We start from the raw sequence: 16,604 nt of genomic DNA on the forward strand, positions 1-16,604 counted from the left end.
ATTTGCCACCCAGAAGACAGTAACAGATCAGTTCAGTCACCCATTTTAAAGCCAAACACATCTTCTGTGACTGAGTGTGACTGTTGCCAGAGAAACAGCTTTTGACTTGGGTAAAGGTGGGATATTTCTCCCCAAACTCCTGTAATAGTATATGGTAGAGCTCTGCCAAAGGTGTCTGTCCACACTAATGAACTCCTTGGATACTAGGGTTACACTGGCAGGGTGTCTGCTTCAGGTGGCTCCAAGCCCTGCCAGAGTCCCTGGTGGGTTCAGTCTGTGCTGGGCATCACTAGATCTTCTCCAGTCAGGCTGGTGCTCTGTCACTTGGGGGGACAGGTTCAGAACTAGTCCCAGAAGTGGGGAGGCATGCACTAGGCATACACTGTTTCTCACTATTCCTGTCACGTTACTCAGACAGTAAGAAAAAATGCACAGGAATTTGGTCAAGCCCTTCAGAGTCCCCCTTCAGGCCTCCACCCCCTGTCGATGCATGGGGAAAGTCAGAGCCTGCTGTAAAACTGGGCACAATGCAAGTCAGACCACAACAGGATATGTTATCCCACTACAACCTGATCATCACAGAAAAAGGGACCTCAAGGCTCAGCCCTTGTTCTGCAAGTCTGAGGTTACTTCTGGCCAGGCCAATGCCAGGAACATCCAGCCAGCCTGCTATGAGAGAAGGGAGGCAGGGAAGATGGAGCCCATGGCCTCCCTTGTCCACTCTAAGTGCAGCCTGCACAGGTCTGGGGAGTAGTCCTGACAGTCAGTCTCCCACCACAGTTTCGCTGCACTGTCTCCATTTTCTTGAGTCATTTGAGGCTTTGGAACCATTTTCAGCACATTCCTGGTGGGCGCTATGAATAAGAGCCGATGCCCCCAGCCAAGCTGCAAATACTGCTCCAAGCTTGCCAGCATAGCTATCTGTTTTTGTACCCCAGGAGAGAGTCATTGCTGACCTCCTAGAGGCTTCAGCAGGCACTGTTACTGTTCATGACACCAAACACAGCCTTGTTCCACCACAGCACGACCTTACCAGAAGCCATGTCAGTCACATCCTGGCCAGCAGAATTATACTCTCCCCTCCATCCCAAGCATAAGAGACCATAATCAAGCATTGTGATATCTCAAAAACACTCTTTATATTCCAAGAAGAGACTACACACAACACAAAGGAAGTAACCAGATTTAGTTTAGATATTCATACCTAAAGCAATATACCATACATACTCAACATATACTATACCTACCAGACAGAATTGAAAAACAGTAAGAAAAATTAGGTCTATTTGTTCAATACTTGTTATAATTTGTACAATAATTCCCCTCCAATACAAAAGTCTCATTGTTTGCTTTTAAGTCCCTTTTTTCTGCATTGCTTATTGGAGGGCTTTTTTTGTTGAATAGAATAGTACTAGTATAAAAATTAAAAACTGTTTGCAAAAGAGTTCTTTGGTAGCAAATACAATAAGATCAAATCAGACATCGATAACATGAAGACAGAAACTTACCCAGAGTGCTGGAAAAACAAATTTTACTTCCATTGGTGAAAGTTGGCCCTAGAAGACAATCCCAGAGTGGAAACCTTTAAAAAAGAAAATAAAAGACTCATTAGAATCAGAGTAGGTTAACAAGGTCAAACACCAAATTGTTTGTAAACACTGTGCTGAAGATTAAACATCCTGCACTTTTGATTATGGTCCTGTCTCAATTTCCTGTCATTAGCTCCAATGAGTTGGTCCTCGTTCAAAGTGACCAAAATGAAGCAATGCACCAGTTCTCAAAGCAAAACTTGAAGGGGAAGAGGATACAAAGCTTTGTGAAACAAAAATCCCACATTTTCTGTTCTTCTTCCTCTGAAGTATCTTTAGAATAAGTCAGTGTTCAAATCAAACTTATGTACACAAACTGAGTGGGAAGGCAAGACTAAACCTAGTCAGGTTTTGATTTATTTACAGATATTAAGATAGACAGTGCTGTTTGACACCTTCTGCCTATACTATATTTTGAGGGGATGAGGGTGATGTATTGCTATTCGAGGAGACATTAGCTTGATTTGTTCATGGTGAGATCACCCAGGGAAAATTCTGAAGGAAAGAGAAGAGAAAAGGATGAAGAAGATCCTCCAGAAAGCACACAAAAGGAGCTTCCCTTAAAAGCCAAGAAGAGAATGCAATCACTGGGAATAAACATTATGAAGAGGAGACTGAGTTATGGTATCAAAAGGAGACAGGCCAAGGCAGAAAACAAAGCCACTTCTCACCTGTTCTTATCAAATCTCTTGCCTTTACTGGTGGTACAAGAAGCTAAAGACAAACTACAGAGAACCAAAGATGAAACGAGTAGAGGATCTTCCAGAGCAGGGCTGTGACCAGATCATGAGATGACACAGTATTAAATACACTATACACAGAAATCAGTGGCTATGTCAGTGATGTTTATTCGTATTATGAGAGGAAAGAGCCATGAGAGATTAAGAAATTAGGGTCAAGAGTTAGGGAAGCAGTACGAGTGCAAGGGAGAGTAAGAAGTGGGATGCAACTGTGGGGCAATCAGAGCAGTTGGGAGAGAACAGGAGAGACCAAGTCTGACAGGAGAAGGAAGAGTTACAGAAAAGGAAGGGGAAAGGCAGAAGGACAACTGAGGGGAAAAGAAGCAGGGAAAACTCGTATGACCATCATTTTTTCCCTTGAGGTAAAGATCTCATATGGAGTAAGGCACAGAAAACTGTTAGAACATATTAGAAAATGAAGATATAAATAAGACTTTAGGTAAGATATTTAATCAAATAGCAGTCTTCTAAATGTGTTTTATTCACATTCAATTCATGGTCACCATTTGTGATAAGTTTCACAAAAGTGTGGTAAAACCTAAAATCCAAAGAAACTGGCAGCACAACTTTCACTAATTCCAGTGAAACTTATGTTTTAATAAAAAATTCTACATATGTTCTAGTTGTTTCCCCCACCACCACCACCTTCCATTCCCCAGCAAGGCAGGTTACTTTTCAAATAACTCAGTTAAATTAAGTTGTGTGTTCAGCCTCATTAGCCACCATCTCCATTTCCCTGTGGTTTTAATTAGATAGGTCTCTCTGTGCACAGTTACTTCAATCCTTCCCCCAAACAATCCCACAATGTTGCTTTTTTTATTGCATCATTCTTCAAATGCTGCTAATTACACTGGAGGCAGCCAACGCTATCAGAGCAGAGAAGTGCTCTCCTGCAGAGAAGGTAGGCCAGGAGCTGAACTGAAGGCTGGATGTGGCGAGGTACATGCACCCCTTGGGCAGGCGTTTGGATACTATTCCACACTGTTTTACACACTTAAATCAATACAACCGGTCAACACAACAGGCTACAGACTGAAGAGTCGGACACACTGCATAGACACCAAGCCTCGTGCGCGTGGAGCTACCTTCTCCCAGCAGCCTCCTGCTCCATGGTCCCACATGCTGGATACAACTGGCTTACCTCCCTCTTGCTCAGCACATGAAGCCACAGGGCAGGAGTGAGGCCTTGGTGCCCTGTTGAAGCCACAAGGACATATGAGGCCCCTAAATTCAGGATGGTGCCTGGCTGCAGCTTTTCCCCCAGAATACCTACCCCAGCAAGCCAAATAGACATCAGGCTGCAGCACTGTCCCACAGGACAGAAAAAAACACTTAGGAGAGCCTGCTGCAGCAGCCTTTAAAAAATGGACTGAAGGTCAGGTCAGATCCTTGATTAAACAAACACCGAAGCAAATGTAGATGCGATGCCAAAATCATGAGATGATCTCAGTTTCAAGCTGAAAATTGGAGTACAGCCTGACGTTTCAGAAACCCAAAGTGTGGAAGATCAAGCTCTACCCATAAGAAGTAAGACAACTTTTTAAGGACAGGATTTCTGCTTCAGCCCCACTTTGCTCTCTATTGGCAGAAAAAAGCCTGCCAAATCAGCAAGTGTGCCTGGCAGAAAACCCCAAGAGCAAAGGATCTCTGCTCCACAGTGACCCAGCAGCCCCACCAGAGAGCACAGGCAGCTCATTTCCACCCACGGGCTATTCCTGGCTGCCAAGGGTCATAGGCAGTGAAGCGCAGATTAGAGCGACATGGATTCGTTATGTAACGGGCTTGTTGCTCATGGCTTCTCTAGAAATCCCAAAGACGCTGCTATTATATAACGGGAACAATCAAACAGGGCAGCTCTTCAGTGATTTGATTTAAAAACTGCTGAACAGCTACAATGACTGTACAGGGTTTGTCAGACTCAGTGTTATGTTTCCATTCTAATCAGTTTAATCTTAAAGCTGCTGTAGCTTACAGTGAGAGTAACTGAGCTCTCACTTAGCCCCAGGTCTCAAAAGCCAGAAAGGTGAAATACAAGCTTTGCACTCCACCTAGGACCTGGTGGGAAGGTGGACACAGGTTGCTGTATCTTCCAAACAGAGCGTTAAGGCTTTCATTTCTTCAGCATTTCTTCAGCTGGCTCTATTGACATTAAAGGATTACCCACATGAGTGAAGCCTGTGGACTTGGACCTAAGTGCTGGGGTTTCGATTAGATTGTGACTGTCAGCCCTGAAGACACTAGGGCTTTCATCAGGGAAAGATGTGGGCTCATCTGGCAGAGTCTCTAGAGTTCCCTGTCTTCTTAAATCAATTTATTACAGTAAAATAATTCTGTTAGCCATGCACACAATTTTACATGATACACATACGCATATATATATATATATATAGCCATTTTAGAAAATATGCATATTAACAACAAAATCCATTGTTTCTGACCTGGCTCATGGACAGTCAACTCGGACTTGGGGCATGACCCATCAATATCTAGGATGGGTAGCTGAAGACATTTCAAGATGCCCTAGTCAGTAATTTCATTCAGCCTGCTGCCAAAGTAAAATTAGCACTTTGCCCAGTCTGGTTTGTTTTAGAAACTTACTTGTTTCCATCCAGCTTACAAGTGGTAACTAGGTAAACTAGGTAAGAAACAATACTTTCCCATTCTTTTAGAAAACACATTGTATTCTTAGATTTTTATGATCTGAAGGAGGGAAAAGCCCCATTTTCTTCTAGATGTTAGATCTATTAGCTGTTCTCTTGGCCTCTCAACCTTTCACCTTGTTGAAGGAACAGTGCTATTTCAGGCCCCACATTGAATATTAGTCCTGATCTCTGCAGCATTAATTCCCAAACAATGTATTCAGGTTGCGACTATAATACAGTAACCTTGTTCTAAGCACTGGCTCATGATTTCAGTAATAATTCTGCAAGCAGCAGTCTGAATTCACTAATGCTCAGATAGATCTTTTTTCTAGAAATTGTTTTATTGTTGTTCTTTACTGCATCACTATCATATTGCATGCAGAATGACAGCTAAGCAACCTTTCAAAGGAGCAAGAGAAGAATCTCAAGTCCCGATGGGTCTGGTACCTCAGAACAAACACATTTGTTTTGAGAACACTGCTCTGCTGAGTGCACTCGAGCACAACCTAGTTTTAAATTTCTTATCTGCGCCCAGCATCCTGCCAGCTTTCCTTGTGCACAAGCCCTCATGAGCCTTCCTAGACTTCTGCTATGAACAAATTACAAACTTGGAAGTGCTTAATATGAAGCTTTATTTTTCCCCAATCGCAATCTAAATTTCTGTTCAATAACACTAGCATACCCTGTAGAGCAGAAAAACCACTCAGGACTGATCCAGTCCCTTTGAATCGTTCTGGCAGGACAAACTTGAGGAAAATTATACAGACTGCCCTGGACTGAAAAAATCTCAAGTGGCTTAAAGGGTTTGTTCCACATACCTCATGCAAAGCCTGGCAGAGACTACACGTGCTGGAGGGAGCAAGCTACTGGAGCATACCTGCTCTTTGGGCTACCCTTGCCTGCTAGGCTGGCTCTTTGGCAGCCTTAGTATTTTGCCATAACTTAGAGCACCCCTGTGCAGATAGTAAAAATGGAAGCCAACTCATCTAGGCTAAGCCATCAAATAGTTAAAATTCAAAAAGTAAAACTTAACAGAGAAACTAATTAGCCCAGCATGTGTTTTGGATGCTTGTTTTCTTTCTAACTATGATTTCAAAGGAAAGCCATCCTCCTCCAAGTGTTTGGCGATTATGCCCATGAAGTGAAACTCACAGCTGTGCAAAGAAAAAAGAACGAGTTATGCTTCTAGCTCTGCATCTCATGCAATAGCTATTTCAAAGTTTATCTCTGGGCATATGAAATAACATGGTGGAATAGCCCTAAGGTTCATGCAAGGAGCAGCACCATCATTGCCTAAATTAAGGGTCATGATCCCAGGCTGGGAGGAGAATCCAAAGAATTTGTTCAACTTGTATTTTTGCTAATTTTGAGGATTGCATAAAATCACTGATCTGTAAGTGATGTCACAAACAGGAAAAGCCTGGGAGCTGCTGCTACACCAGATGCTTATGAGGATTAACTCATTTCTACAGAGGTTTGAGGTGGATATCTCAGCTGTAATAAAATGTTTTTCTCCATCCACAGTCAAATGGCCGGCAAGAATGGGTCAGGCTACTATTCCCTGTTTCTGGGGAGGAAGCTAAGGCACAGAGTCTTTAACTGACTTTACCACAATTGCAAAGCTTGTATCTCCTTATCTTCCAGCCAGTGCACGACTAATACCACTTCCTGAGCTATAAATGCTCTGTAGAACACCTTTAAACAGCATTATGCCACAAGAGCARCAAGAACTTTTCATTGACCAGAAACCAGTTCCTAGGCTGACAAGCCACTGTCCCGGGAACTTTGAACCTGTTTGCCTAACTGCTGGTTTTATAGCCACTAAAACAAAAAACATTAAAAATATACTAATGTGGTTATTTAAATAAAATCTTTCAGACACTCCTTTCTTACACTTGAGGCCTGTTTTTCAGATGCTATGAATGCTTTACATTATGCAGAACAGCTGCAAAATGGTCTCCTGATCTTCTATCATAGTAAGTCAGAGTTACACAAGATGGGTCTTTAGTTAGCATAAATCACTCCATTGTGAAGTCAGGGCAGTTTATACCAATAATCATTTTCCCCATTGCTTCTTACCCTACAAACCCTTATTCAGACTGTCTTTCTCATGAATCCAAACACAGGGGACAGCACAGCATTTGGCTGTATTCTGGAGATCGTTTTTGGTAACCTTGGGTGAAGTGTTTGACCTATCCACTTCCTGCTTCCTCATGGAAAATACAAAACAGCAAGATGATACCCACATAATGGCAATGAACAAGACAACCAAGGTTTTTGGAAGGCAAAGCATCAAATGTCTGCTCAGCAATAAAAAGATGACATTGTTCCCAGTCTCATTAGGATGTTATTTATATTAGGCTACTACCTGAATAAGTTTTACAAAAATCCATCAGAATTACTTTCTTAAAGAAAGACTGTTTCAATGGGTTTAAGTTTGCAATTGCAAGCTCAGGTACAAAACAAGCCATCATGCATCTGCACTTTGCTGTTCTTTGCTACTTTCCACTTTCAACTACTTACAACTTCCTTGAAAAAACTGACTGCAAGCATGTTCAGTAACGATAACATTTAAACAAAGCCAGCATAATTATAAATAACATAAGTACTGCATTTTATCATAAGGTGAGAAAGCATTTGCTAAATCAAGTGTGCTTCAGTGCTTTTTAGCAAATCTCAGCATCCAACTCAGGGTTCCCCTCTGCCTCCATGTACTGTTGCTGAGTTTTCAAGCAAATATCTTCACTGGGATGTCCATTATCATGCCTGGATCTTTTCTCCTCCAGAATGTTCTATCAAATATAAACCAACCACTGTGTATGAGCTGCTTGAATTAGTTTTTTTCAGTCTCTTTTGTACTGTGCTTTTCTTCACTTCATCTACATTTGGTGTTAGAGTCAACATTTCATTAGAGCCTGCAATTCTGTCCTATGCTGATTTCTGACGCATCCTCCGTTAACTAAGAAATTAAGAAACGTACAGTAGAAGCCAAAAGTTTTGTTTTTCTAACTTTTAATGTGTGGGAAGACTACTTCTCACTGAGTACTGATTTCCTGCACAGCCTCTGATGTGCTGTTGTACTTCACAGAACCTGGAGAACTGCACTTCTGTGGTAGACGAAGTGTAGCAGAAGTGCTGCTAGCTCTCCTCTCTCCACTACCTTGCTAAAAATCAAGTATCACTTACCATACCATAGATGTATTTTGTATAGAAATATATATTCCTGATATATTTAGGCCAAGAGGCTTAAGCTATCTTCATGTGCATTACAATCACTAAGACAATAGATAATATCCTACAAAAAGACTTTACCATATTAGAAGCCTTGCTGTAAAGGTAGATTAGCTTTGTATCTGACCCAAACCTACATCTGTCATTTTGAGCATTTGAAATAAATTTAGATCAGTAGCCAAATCTCTACTTCTATCCCTGAAGAGATGAATATACAGAAAATAAATGGTAGCATGTCAAAAACTACTTCAAATAAACCACATGGGCTCAAGCCTTGCAAACCCCTTCTCACCCTCCTAGTCTCAGGTAGGGACTTCCAAACTCTGAAAATGGATCTCAAAGAATCACTTACAGAATTAGCTTTTGCACATTAAGTCAAATAGGGCTTGATTCTGTAGGGTCATGACAAAGAAAAGTGAGAAATTAAGCTCTATCTTCATGCACATAGCTCAGTGCTACCACTCTCCTGCACCAGCCTGTACTGCTTTCCTTATCAGACTGCAGAGATGAAAGGAGACAAGTAGTCAGGTATATTTAATTGCAGTGCAAAAGGGCAGTCTGGTAAAGAGCTTATGCAGGAGGAGATACAGAAAAACCCACATCCCTGTTTCAAGTTGGGGGTGAGAAATAAAATAAAACCCATAAACACTACATAAAGTGAAAAGAGCATAAAAACAATTTCTATATGATATTACAAATCAAAACAGGCATTTATGCATCATGTTATACCCAGCTCAGTTGCTGCCAAGTGCATCCCTAATGCAGTCATCCATTGCAAACTAATAACCGGTATGCCAGCACTTGACATTTAATTATTTTGCTACTGCTACCTTATATCAGTAAATATTTCTAATGCTTGTCTTGCCAAGAAATTTGTTAATTTTTTGTTCTTCAAAGTTTAATGCAGTAATAAATGGTAAGGGTCTTGCTGGCTTGCCCTTTTCATGTTTGCAATGATCTGGGATCGCTGGCTGCCCAACCCAGGCGCCCTTTGGGAATGCACACTGAGCTGGAGAGGGAAGGCACAGCCCTCCCTGCACCACTGTCGCCTCCAGGAGCAGTGACAGGAACCAGGGAGGAAATGAGAAAGAAGCAAAGGCAAAGGTAGGAAGAGAGATCAAGAGGCAGGGAGGTGTAAAAGGCTCTGAGACCCACCTAAAAAGTGTTGGAAACTGCCAATCTACATGAACAGCTCTTCAAGCAAGAGTGTTTTATATGAGTAGGGAGACCTGGGCCCACTGCCCTCTCTTCCATGGGTTTGTTCTTTCCCTTCCTACTGAAATTATATGCCAGTTCATCATTTACAGCAGCTGGTTTGTTATCTTTCATCATTCTTAAGAATGAACAATGAGGTGCCATGAAAGGGGCAGAGTTTTAACTGCAGTTTTAGCACTCTGGTGTAAACTCAATACTTGCATTGAGCTCGCTCTCCACTCCCATCGAGTATAGAGTGCTCAGCCCCAGCCAGAAGTCCTCTGCCCTCTCCAGGACCCAGCTCCTCACAACAGTATCACACTTAACACAGAATGGGTAATTTGGGTCTCTATCCAGATGCTACGCAGACAGCAATGCCCCCTTCAGCCATTCCATTTACTAGTTCTCTCAAAACTTTTGGCTGAATAGATTTGATAAGATATATAATCACATTTTAATAAGTAGGATTCGACCTGTTATTTCACCATCCCGATGCATGCCTTCACCACAGGTAGCAACGACCAGCAGCCACCAGACCTTCCTTGCTGTCAGTACCAGCCTTCCCACGCGCAGCGGTCGGAGCAGCCTGCATTCCGGGGCACTTTTTGCCAGTTCCCCCGCGCGGGGCTGCGCACCAGCGCCGCGTCTCCCCGGAGAAGGCAGCACCGCCCGGGCGCGACTCCCGCAGCCGCGCCCCGGCGCCCGCCAGCACCGGCCGGGGCCGAGCTGCAGCAGCGCCCGGGGCTGCGAGAGGGCTTTGCCGAGCCGGGAGCAGCCTCCACGCCGGGCACGGCGCGGGTCAGCGCCCCGGCCGCGCAGGGCGAGCAGGGGCAGGAGGAAGAGCGCCGGGCGCCGCAGCCCGGAGCCGCAAAGTTGCGGCTGCAGGGGACCGGGGAGCGGAGCGGGGCGCTGCGGCTGCACGGGGAGGGGGGACCGCGGTGCGCGGCGCTCACCTGGCTCCGCGCCGGGGCTCCGCGCACGAAGGCAGGCGGCTGCGGCGGGCAGGAGCGGCCGGTGCCCGCGCTGCGGAGCGGCGGCGGCGCGGGGCTGCGGGCGGTGCTATATAGCGGCGCGGGGCGCAGCCGCCGCGCAGCGCCCGCCGCCGCCCGCGCCCACCTCCCGCCGCCGCCGCCGCCGCCGCCGCCGCCGCCGCCGCGCCGCGTGCCGAGCCGCAGCGCCCCCTGCCGCACCGCAGGGCGACGCTCCGCCGCTGCTGTGGCACGTGGGGGAAGCCCTGCTTTTCAAACGTATTTTTCTCCTACTTTTGTAAAGTGCTTAGAAATTTAGGAAAACCGCGACGCTACGAGAATCAGTGAAATGGTGATGGTGGAAGAGGCGAGGGGAGCACCTGGCGGGGAAAAACATTTCGTGTGCACACGCTGCCACTCTGTCCGCACAAGCAGATGAATCCCTGCCTGCGTGCTTGACTGGGTGTGCTAATGGCATACAAGAGGCAGCATGCAAGCACACGGGGGAACATAGAGCTACTGGAGCGAGCGCAGCGAGGGGCTACAAAGATGATGAAGGGGCTGGAGCATCTCTCCTATGAGGAAAGGCTGAGGGAGCTGGGACTGTTCAGCCTGGAGAAGAGAAGGCTCAGGGGGATCTTATAAACATGTTTAAATATCTGAAGGGAGGGTGTAAAGAGGATGGGACCAGACTCTTCTCAGTGGTGCCCAGCAATAGGACGAGAGGCAATGGCACAAACTGAAACAAAGGAATTAACATTCTGCAAACAAATAGATGGTTTATGGTGGGTTATTTAATAAGGATGTTAGTCCTCAGTCTTCCAAGCTTTCTAGGTAAAACAGGCCTCCTTTTGCTTTCATTTCCTAGAGCTTAGAATATAGGTACGTGCCAGAGTCTGCCGGGGAAGTTGTAATGGTGTTTCAGATGGCATCAGGCAGAAATGAGACTTGTTCATGGCAAAGCTTTCTGCCCCTTGACTGACTGCTCTCCAGTTCTTCTCTCTTTCTACAAGTTTATTTCTCTTTCACTTTCAAATGAACAAGGAAATAAATAAATAAATAAATAAATAAATAAATAAATAGAAAGATAGATGAACAAATCTGCTGTTCTGCAAAACATGTAACTCAAATAATAATCTCCCTCACTTATGCTATGTTTAAACCTGTGCCCAAGGTTTTTACTCCCATTAGGGACTAAGCTTTGTGAGACAGAGTGTTTTAGTTGCAAGTATAAAGCCTTATCTAAATATACAGCCTGCATTATAACTATCTGTGTGAATTTTATGATATTCCTCAAGAGCCAGCACTCATTGTTTTAATCAGCTGTTAAGATCAGGAGCAGGCATTAGATCAGATGGGAGTTTTATGATCTGTGTCTAATGCTGGGCAACTCAATTAATTTTTACAAAGTCCTCTGGGCAAATGCACAAAGGCCTGTTCAGAAGGAAGCAGTGAACTGGTTCCCAGTATGTGAGGCAGTTTGCAGATGGCACATGATTCCCTCCTGTCTGTGAGCAGCGGTGGTGTCCTGCAGAGACCAGAAGGGCAGGAGAACAGCAAGGAGCCCGCGACCTCCCACAAAGAGGCACAAGACAGCACATTTCTGGCACCCTGGTGAGACTTGGGCAGCAATGTTCATGGTCTGCATCTGACCTGCAGCCTGGCACACCGGCCCCTGCTACCTGGTATAACACACTGCAAAAACTTCCCGTACTCAGTGCCCATCTGATGAGGCTGTACTTAGAGGTCTCATAGCACAGCCCAGTCTGTGTCACAGGATATATCTGCATTTCCTGTAGGTGCAATAACTTCCTTATTTCTGCCTATGTAATGGTGCTCCAACACACTGTGCTTGCATCTGCCTACAGTCTGAAGTGCCAAGTACCACCCATGTGGCATGATGAGGGAAAGAATCTCTTATCCTTAAAGGACCTTTCTTTAAGGTTTGTCTTCCCTGCCGAAAAAAGCTGCATTCTTCCCTCCCCCCAATGACTAACCATATGCATGAGTTAAAAAGACGGTGAAGATAAAGCATCTTAGTTGGTAAACTCGCTGAGAACGTCCCCACGCTTGGCATAAACGAGGACTCTGAGAAGACAGGCACTGGCAGGTTTAGCTATGGTGGTTTACAGCGTTAAATCCTCTGCTGTCAGCCTAGCTGGAGGTCCCCAGCCTCTACCAGGGCAGGCAGAACAGAAGACAAGCCTTCACCTCAGTTCACCATTCAGAATATTATTTGTGTTAAAACCCTGAATTTATCTAAGGCCAAAATAGTGGGGGGAGGTCTGAGAAAACAAACTGTGGCTGGGTTAAGCACTCCACTCTCCCTTCTTGGTCAGTGGTGGGAAACAGGCATGTCTAGGGTGTAAGTCTTTTCACTCCAGTATAGGCACTGAAATTAGCTCAGAAGTATCCATTTCCCTAAAGTAAGGTGAGGGCAATCCTTGTGTTTTTTACCTGAGAGCTAACTGGGTAATGAGGGTTTGGTTCCTCTAGCACCGTACTCCAGATCTTCAGACCACCTGAAATATCATCTGTGGTGGGTTGGTGGAGGTTTCTTTTTTCAACAGTGACTGTACCTAATGAAGATATAATCACTGAAAAGCATCGGGCTGTGGAGAAATCTCACTATTCATAATACAACCCACCCACCCCCCCCGCTTTAATGGCAGAAAGGGAAGGCTTGCTCCACTCATGCTGCCTTTTACTGAAGTGTCCCCTGCACCCCTCCAGCACTTAACTAACCAATCTTCAGAAAGCAGCAATCCCACTTGTCATCTCCAAAGGCATCACTGTGAAATTGCTGATGATGGGGGCTTACAGAGGCAGATTTTCACTGTCCTCCTTTTACATCAGTACTTGAAAGGACACACTGGCTGTATCAAAACAGTGAGAATAGCTGAGGAAGCCCAGATTGACCCAAAATGTTAATCAGACTACCAAAACCTGTTATATGAAAAACAAATGCATGCCCTGCATTGAGTTTCTTCTCTTAATAGAACATTTTAGCAGACAATTATCACTCAGAGCACTTGACTTCTGATTGCTGAGCTGTTGTGCTCTAAAAGACAATTCATGCTATTATCACACCTAATTAAAGCCTACTTAGCTGTAGAATGTGGGCTCTGCTTTATTTTTAGATTCTCTGCAGAGGTGAAATTATCTGCTGTAGATAATTCATATAAGCTTGTTTTTCTTAAACATATGGAAGAGAGAGTGAATAGATTTGTAACCTATACACGTGTATAGTGAAATATTTCATATGTGACTCCAACAAACAAAGCAAGGATAACAATGTTGCTTACACTAGAGAAAAAAGAAAAAATTGTTGAGACACTGAAGTGGCAGATGACTTTTATAAATGAAGGCAGAGCAGTTTCAAGCACAGTTTCAAACCTACACCACTTTGTTGATGTGTTTTAACATAAGCTCCTGCAACTACAGAGAGGTGGCAGAATAGCCTCACACATAGACCTGGAAATATAACCAAGCAAGGAGCCAGGGGAATATACCCCAGCGAGGAACCTGCGGCCGGAGTGGGGATGGTCTGCCTGTGCGTGTGCAGTGCGAAAGTGGGACAGGGCAACCACGTGCTGTCACCAGAACATGATCCAAGTACCCACTGTGTGACCTCGTGCTAGAGGCGAAGACACGAGGGCCTCCTAAGTCCCCCTTTCCTATCAGAAGGGCAGGGTGGGAGGCACAGCAGGCTCCCCCTTTGCTCTGCACCCAGACTTCATCTCATGTGCTGAAATAAGCACAAGGACACCTTCCCAGTGCTTYGCAGCCTCTAGCATCCCTCCTCCCCACCCAGTGCACGCAATAGCTACCCTGCTTCATGCCATAAAACACCATTCCTGTGGACTGCAGCACAGCTATTACGTTATTTTATACACCAGATATTAAAAACAAAAAAAAAGATGAAAAACACACACATATTAATAACAATGTCTTACTGTCTACAGTGTCTCCAGATGGGAGACCAGAGTCAAGCACTAAGTAGTATGGTTATAGCCAGTCTGTGCCATTCAGCCTCGGGATCAGACAGCGGTCCCTGGCTCTGCTTACTTAGTAGCAAAGACAGAGCGGTGATGCCAGAAGGCTGCACAAGGCTTATTTCTCTGCAGAAATAAGCAAGAGGTACAATCAGTGTTCAGCATTCTAGAATACTGGAGAAGAATGCAAGTCAAAAAAATATATATATATATACATAGCACACACACAACCCAGTTTGATTAGGCTGTAATGTCGTGTTAAGACTATTAGTTCTGGAAGACTTTTTGGAGGTTCCTGTCCCAGGAAGGATGCTGCCCGGACCTGCAGGAGTGAGGCTGTCAGAGCCGCACCGTGCTCCTGGCACGCCAGTGGGGAGGGCTGGAGCCGCCGCACAGGGCCCGGCACGAGCGGGACGAGACCCAGCGTCACCCCATGGGCGACGATGGGCCGGGTGCTGCTGCACTGCTGCTGGGGTGTCTGGGGGTGCAGCCCTGCGTAGTCGGCATGCAGACACCCCGCGCTGGCAGCACACCGCGGTGCCCTCCCCATCAGCTCCTGCTAGGAAAGATGCTTAAGCTACTGCTTCCAAAGGGAAGTTTTCCTTAGGCTCCCAGGCCTGATCCACAAATATTTTGCCAGTAAAATGACTGCAGTTTGAAGTCCGATTTATTTATTTTTTTAATTTAAATAGTTGCTATAGTCATACCAGGTATTTTCATTTAAATACCAGCTAAAACTTGACTGCCAACATACTTGTCTGTAATGAAGCTGTCTGATACTGACTTAGGTATCTTCTGGACTTGAACAGCTGTAATAACATAAGCTCTTTTACATTGCATCAACACTAGGGGTGAGTGTGTTACTTAAACTGTATCAGTGTAATTAAAGTGAGAGAGCTCTTGTGTCTAGATAAACATGGAGGAGCTGGCTTTGACTGCCAGACTTCTCATGAGGAAAGAGCCTGGCTTGCCACAACCCCCAAATAAACCTGTGTTTTAAAGATGTAACGGAGCTCTGTACAAATTACTACTAAATCAGTTGATTCCCTCATTTGTGAATGTTGGCTGGCTAATTTAATGAGAAATAAAATGCTGTAGCCAGCATAAATCTATCATATAAAGGAAACAGAGTTGTCAGAAAAAATATCAGCTTAATTTCTCAAGTCAATTGCTCCTTGATTCAAATTATGAGGAATATCTTGTATACTCAAATTACTAGGGGCTGAAAATCCTGTCAAAACACATCATTTTAGGCATGGTTTTAGCAACAACCTGCTCATTTTTGAATACAGCACAGCCAAGCGGTTAGGATGAATTCAAATACTTTTTTTAAACTGCTTTGATTATTTTAAGCCATAAATTCAAAGTCTTCTGGGATCACAACTGTTGCCTYTCTGAGCTGTGTTACTGCTTGATAACAGCAATGAAACACTGCAGACAGATGATAAAGCGGTTTGATGTGAGTTCTTGTAAATGACACCATGGAAGAAATCTGTCCCATGAGAGCCGAGGAATTCCAGCCATGAAAAAGAATAACTGCGGTCAGATAAAAATGGCAGCTTGCTCAACAAATCTACTTCCTAGCCGAATAAATATAATTGAATACATTTGCTTGGACTAAGAGGACTTTTCATGTGAGTAACTTCTAATCATCATGAGTAAGGATTGCACAATTTAGGTAACAAATATATAGTTCTTTCATTTTTTTCATATTTATATTAAGGAAGCATTACAGTTGAGGAAAATGTAACTGTTAGGACAGTTGCAGGAACACGTCTATATGCATTTTATGAATTCTGGTTGATGCAATTTATTGCCTTTGTATATATGTAGCCAACAGTCTCTTTGCAGGCCTGCACCTAGTGCCTTTGAGCCACAGAAAATGGAGGGTCCCTAGATCTGCACAATTCCCATGCAGATAGCAGCAGAACTAGTCTTGCAGAAACTGCTCCAGCTGTCTTTCCATGGCAGGACTGCAGTCCTGCTCTCCTTGCGCTGGCTCCAGCACTCGTTGGTGCTGCTGTGAGACATTCCAGCATGTTAACCCTGCAAAAAGCTGACACAGCAACAAAAGCCAAGTGAACAGCTTTCTACCGAGCTAGCGTATTGAGCTGGACCAGCAACGGGGCTGCGGGATACTGCTGGGAAGGGGGAGTAGGAGACGTGCCTCAGAGCCAGTGGCTGCTCAGGCTGAAGTCCGTTTTGGTATCACAGCCACAGTCTTTTTCTTTTTTTTTTTTTTTTT

The 16,604-nt window shown here is 44.5% G+C and overlaps 1 long non-coding RNA gene across 1 annotated transcript in view; it reads right to left on the bottom strand.

Annotated features, from left to right (window-relative positions):
• LOC112970208 overlaps positions 1-16,604 on the bottom strand; it is a 71,537-nt gene that overhangs the window by 35,840 nt on the left and 19,093 nt on the right. The window contains exon 2 of the long non-coding RNA XR_003254922.1: positions 1,509-1,582. This is a non-coding gene — a long non-coding RNA (uncharacterized LOC112970208). The remainder of the gene's footprint in view (positions 1-1,508; positions 1,583-16,604) is intronic.

This window comes from Apteryx rowi, unplaced genomic scaffold, assembly GCF_003343035.1.
Source record: "Apteryx rowi isolate R43461 unplaced genomic scaffold, aptRow1 scaffold_386, whole genome shotgun sequence".
Lineage (NCBI taxonomy): Eukaryota > Metazoa > Chordata > Aves > Apterygiformes > Apterygidae > Apteryx > Apteryx rowi.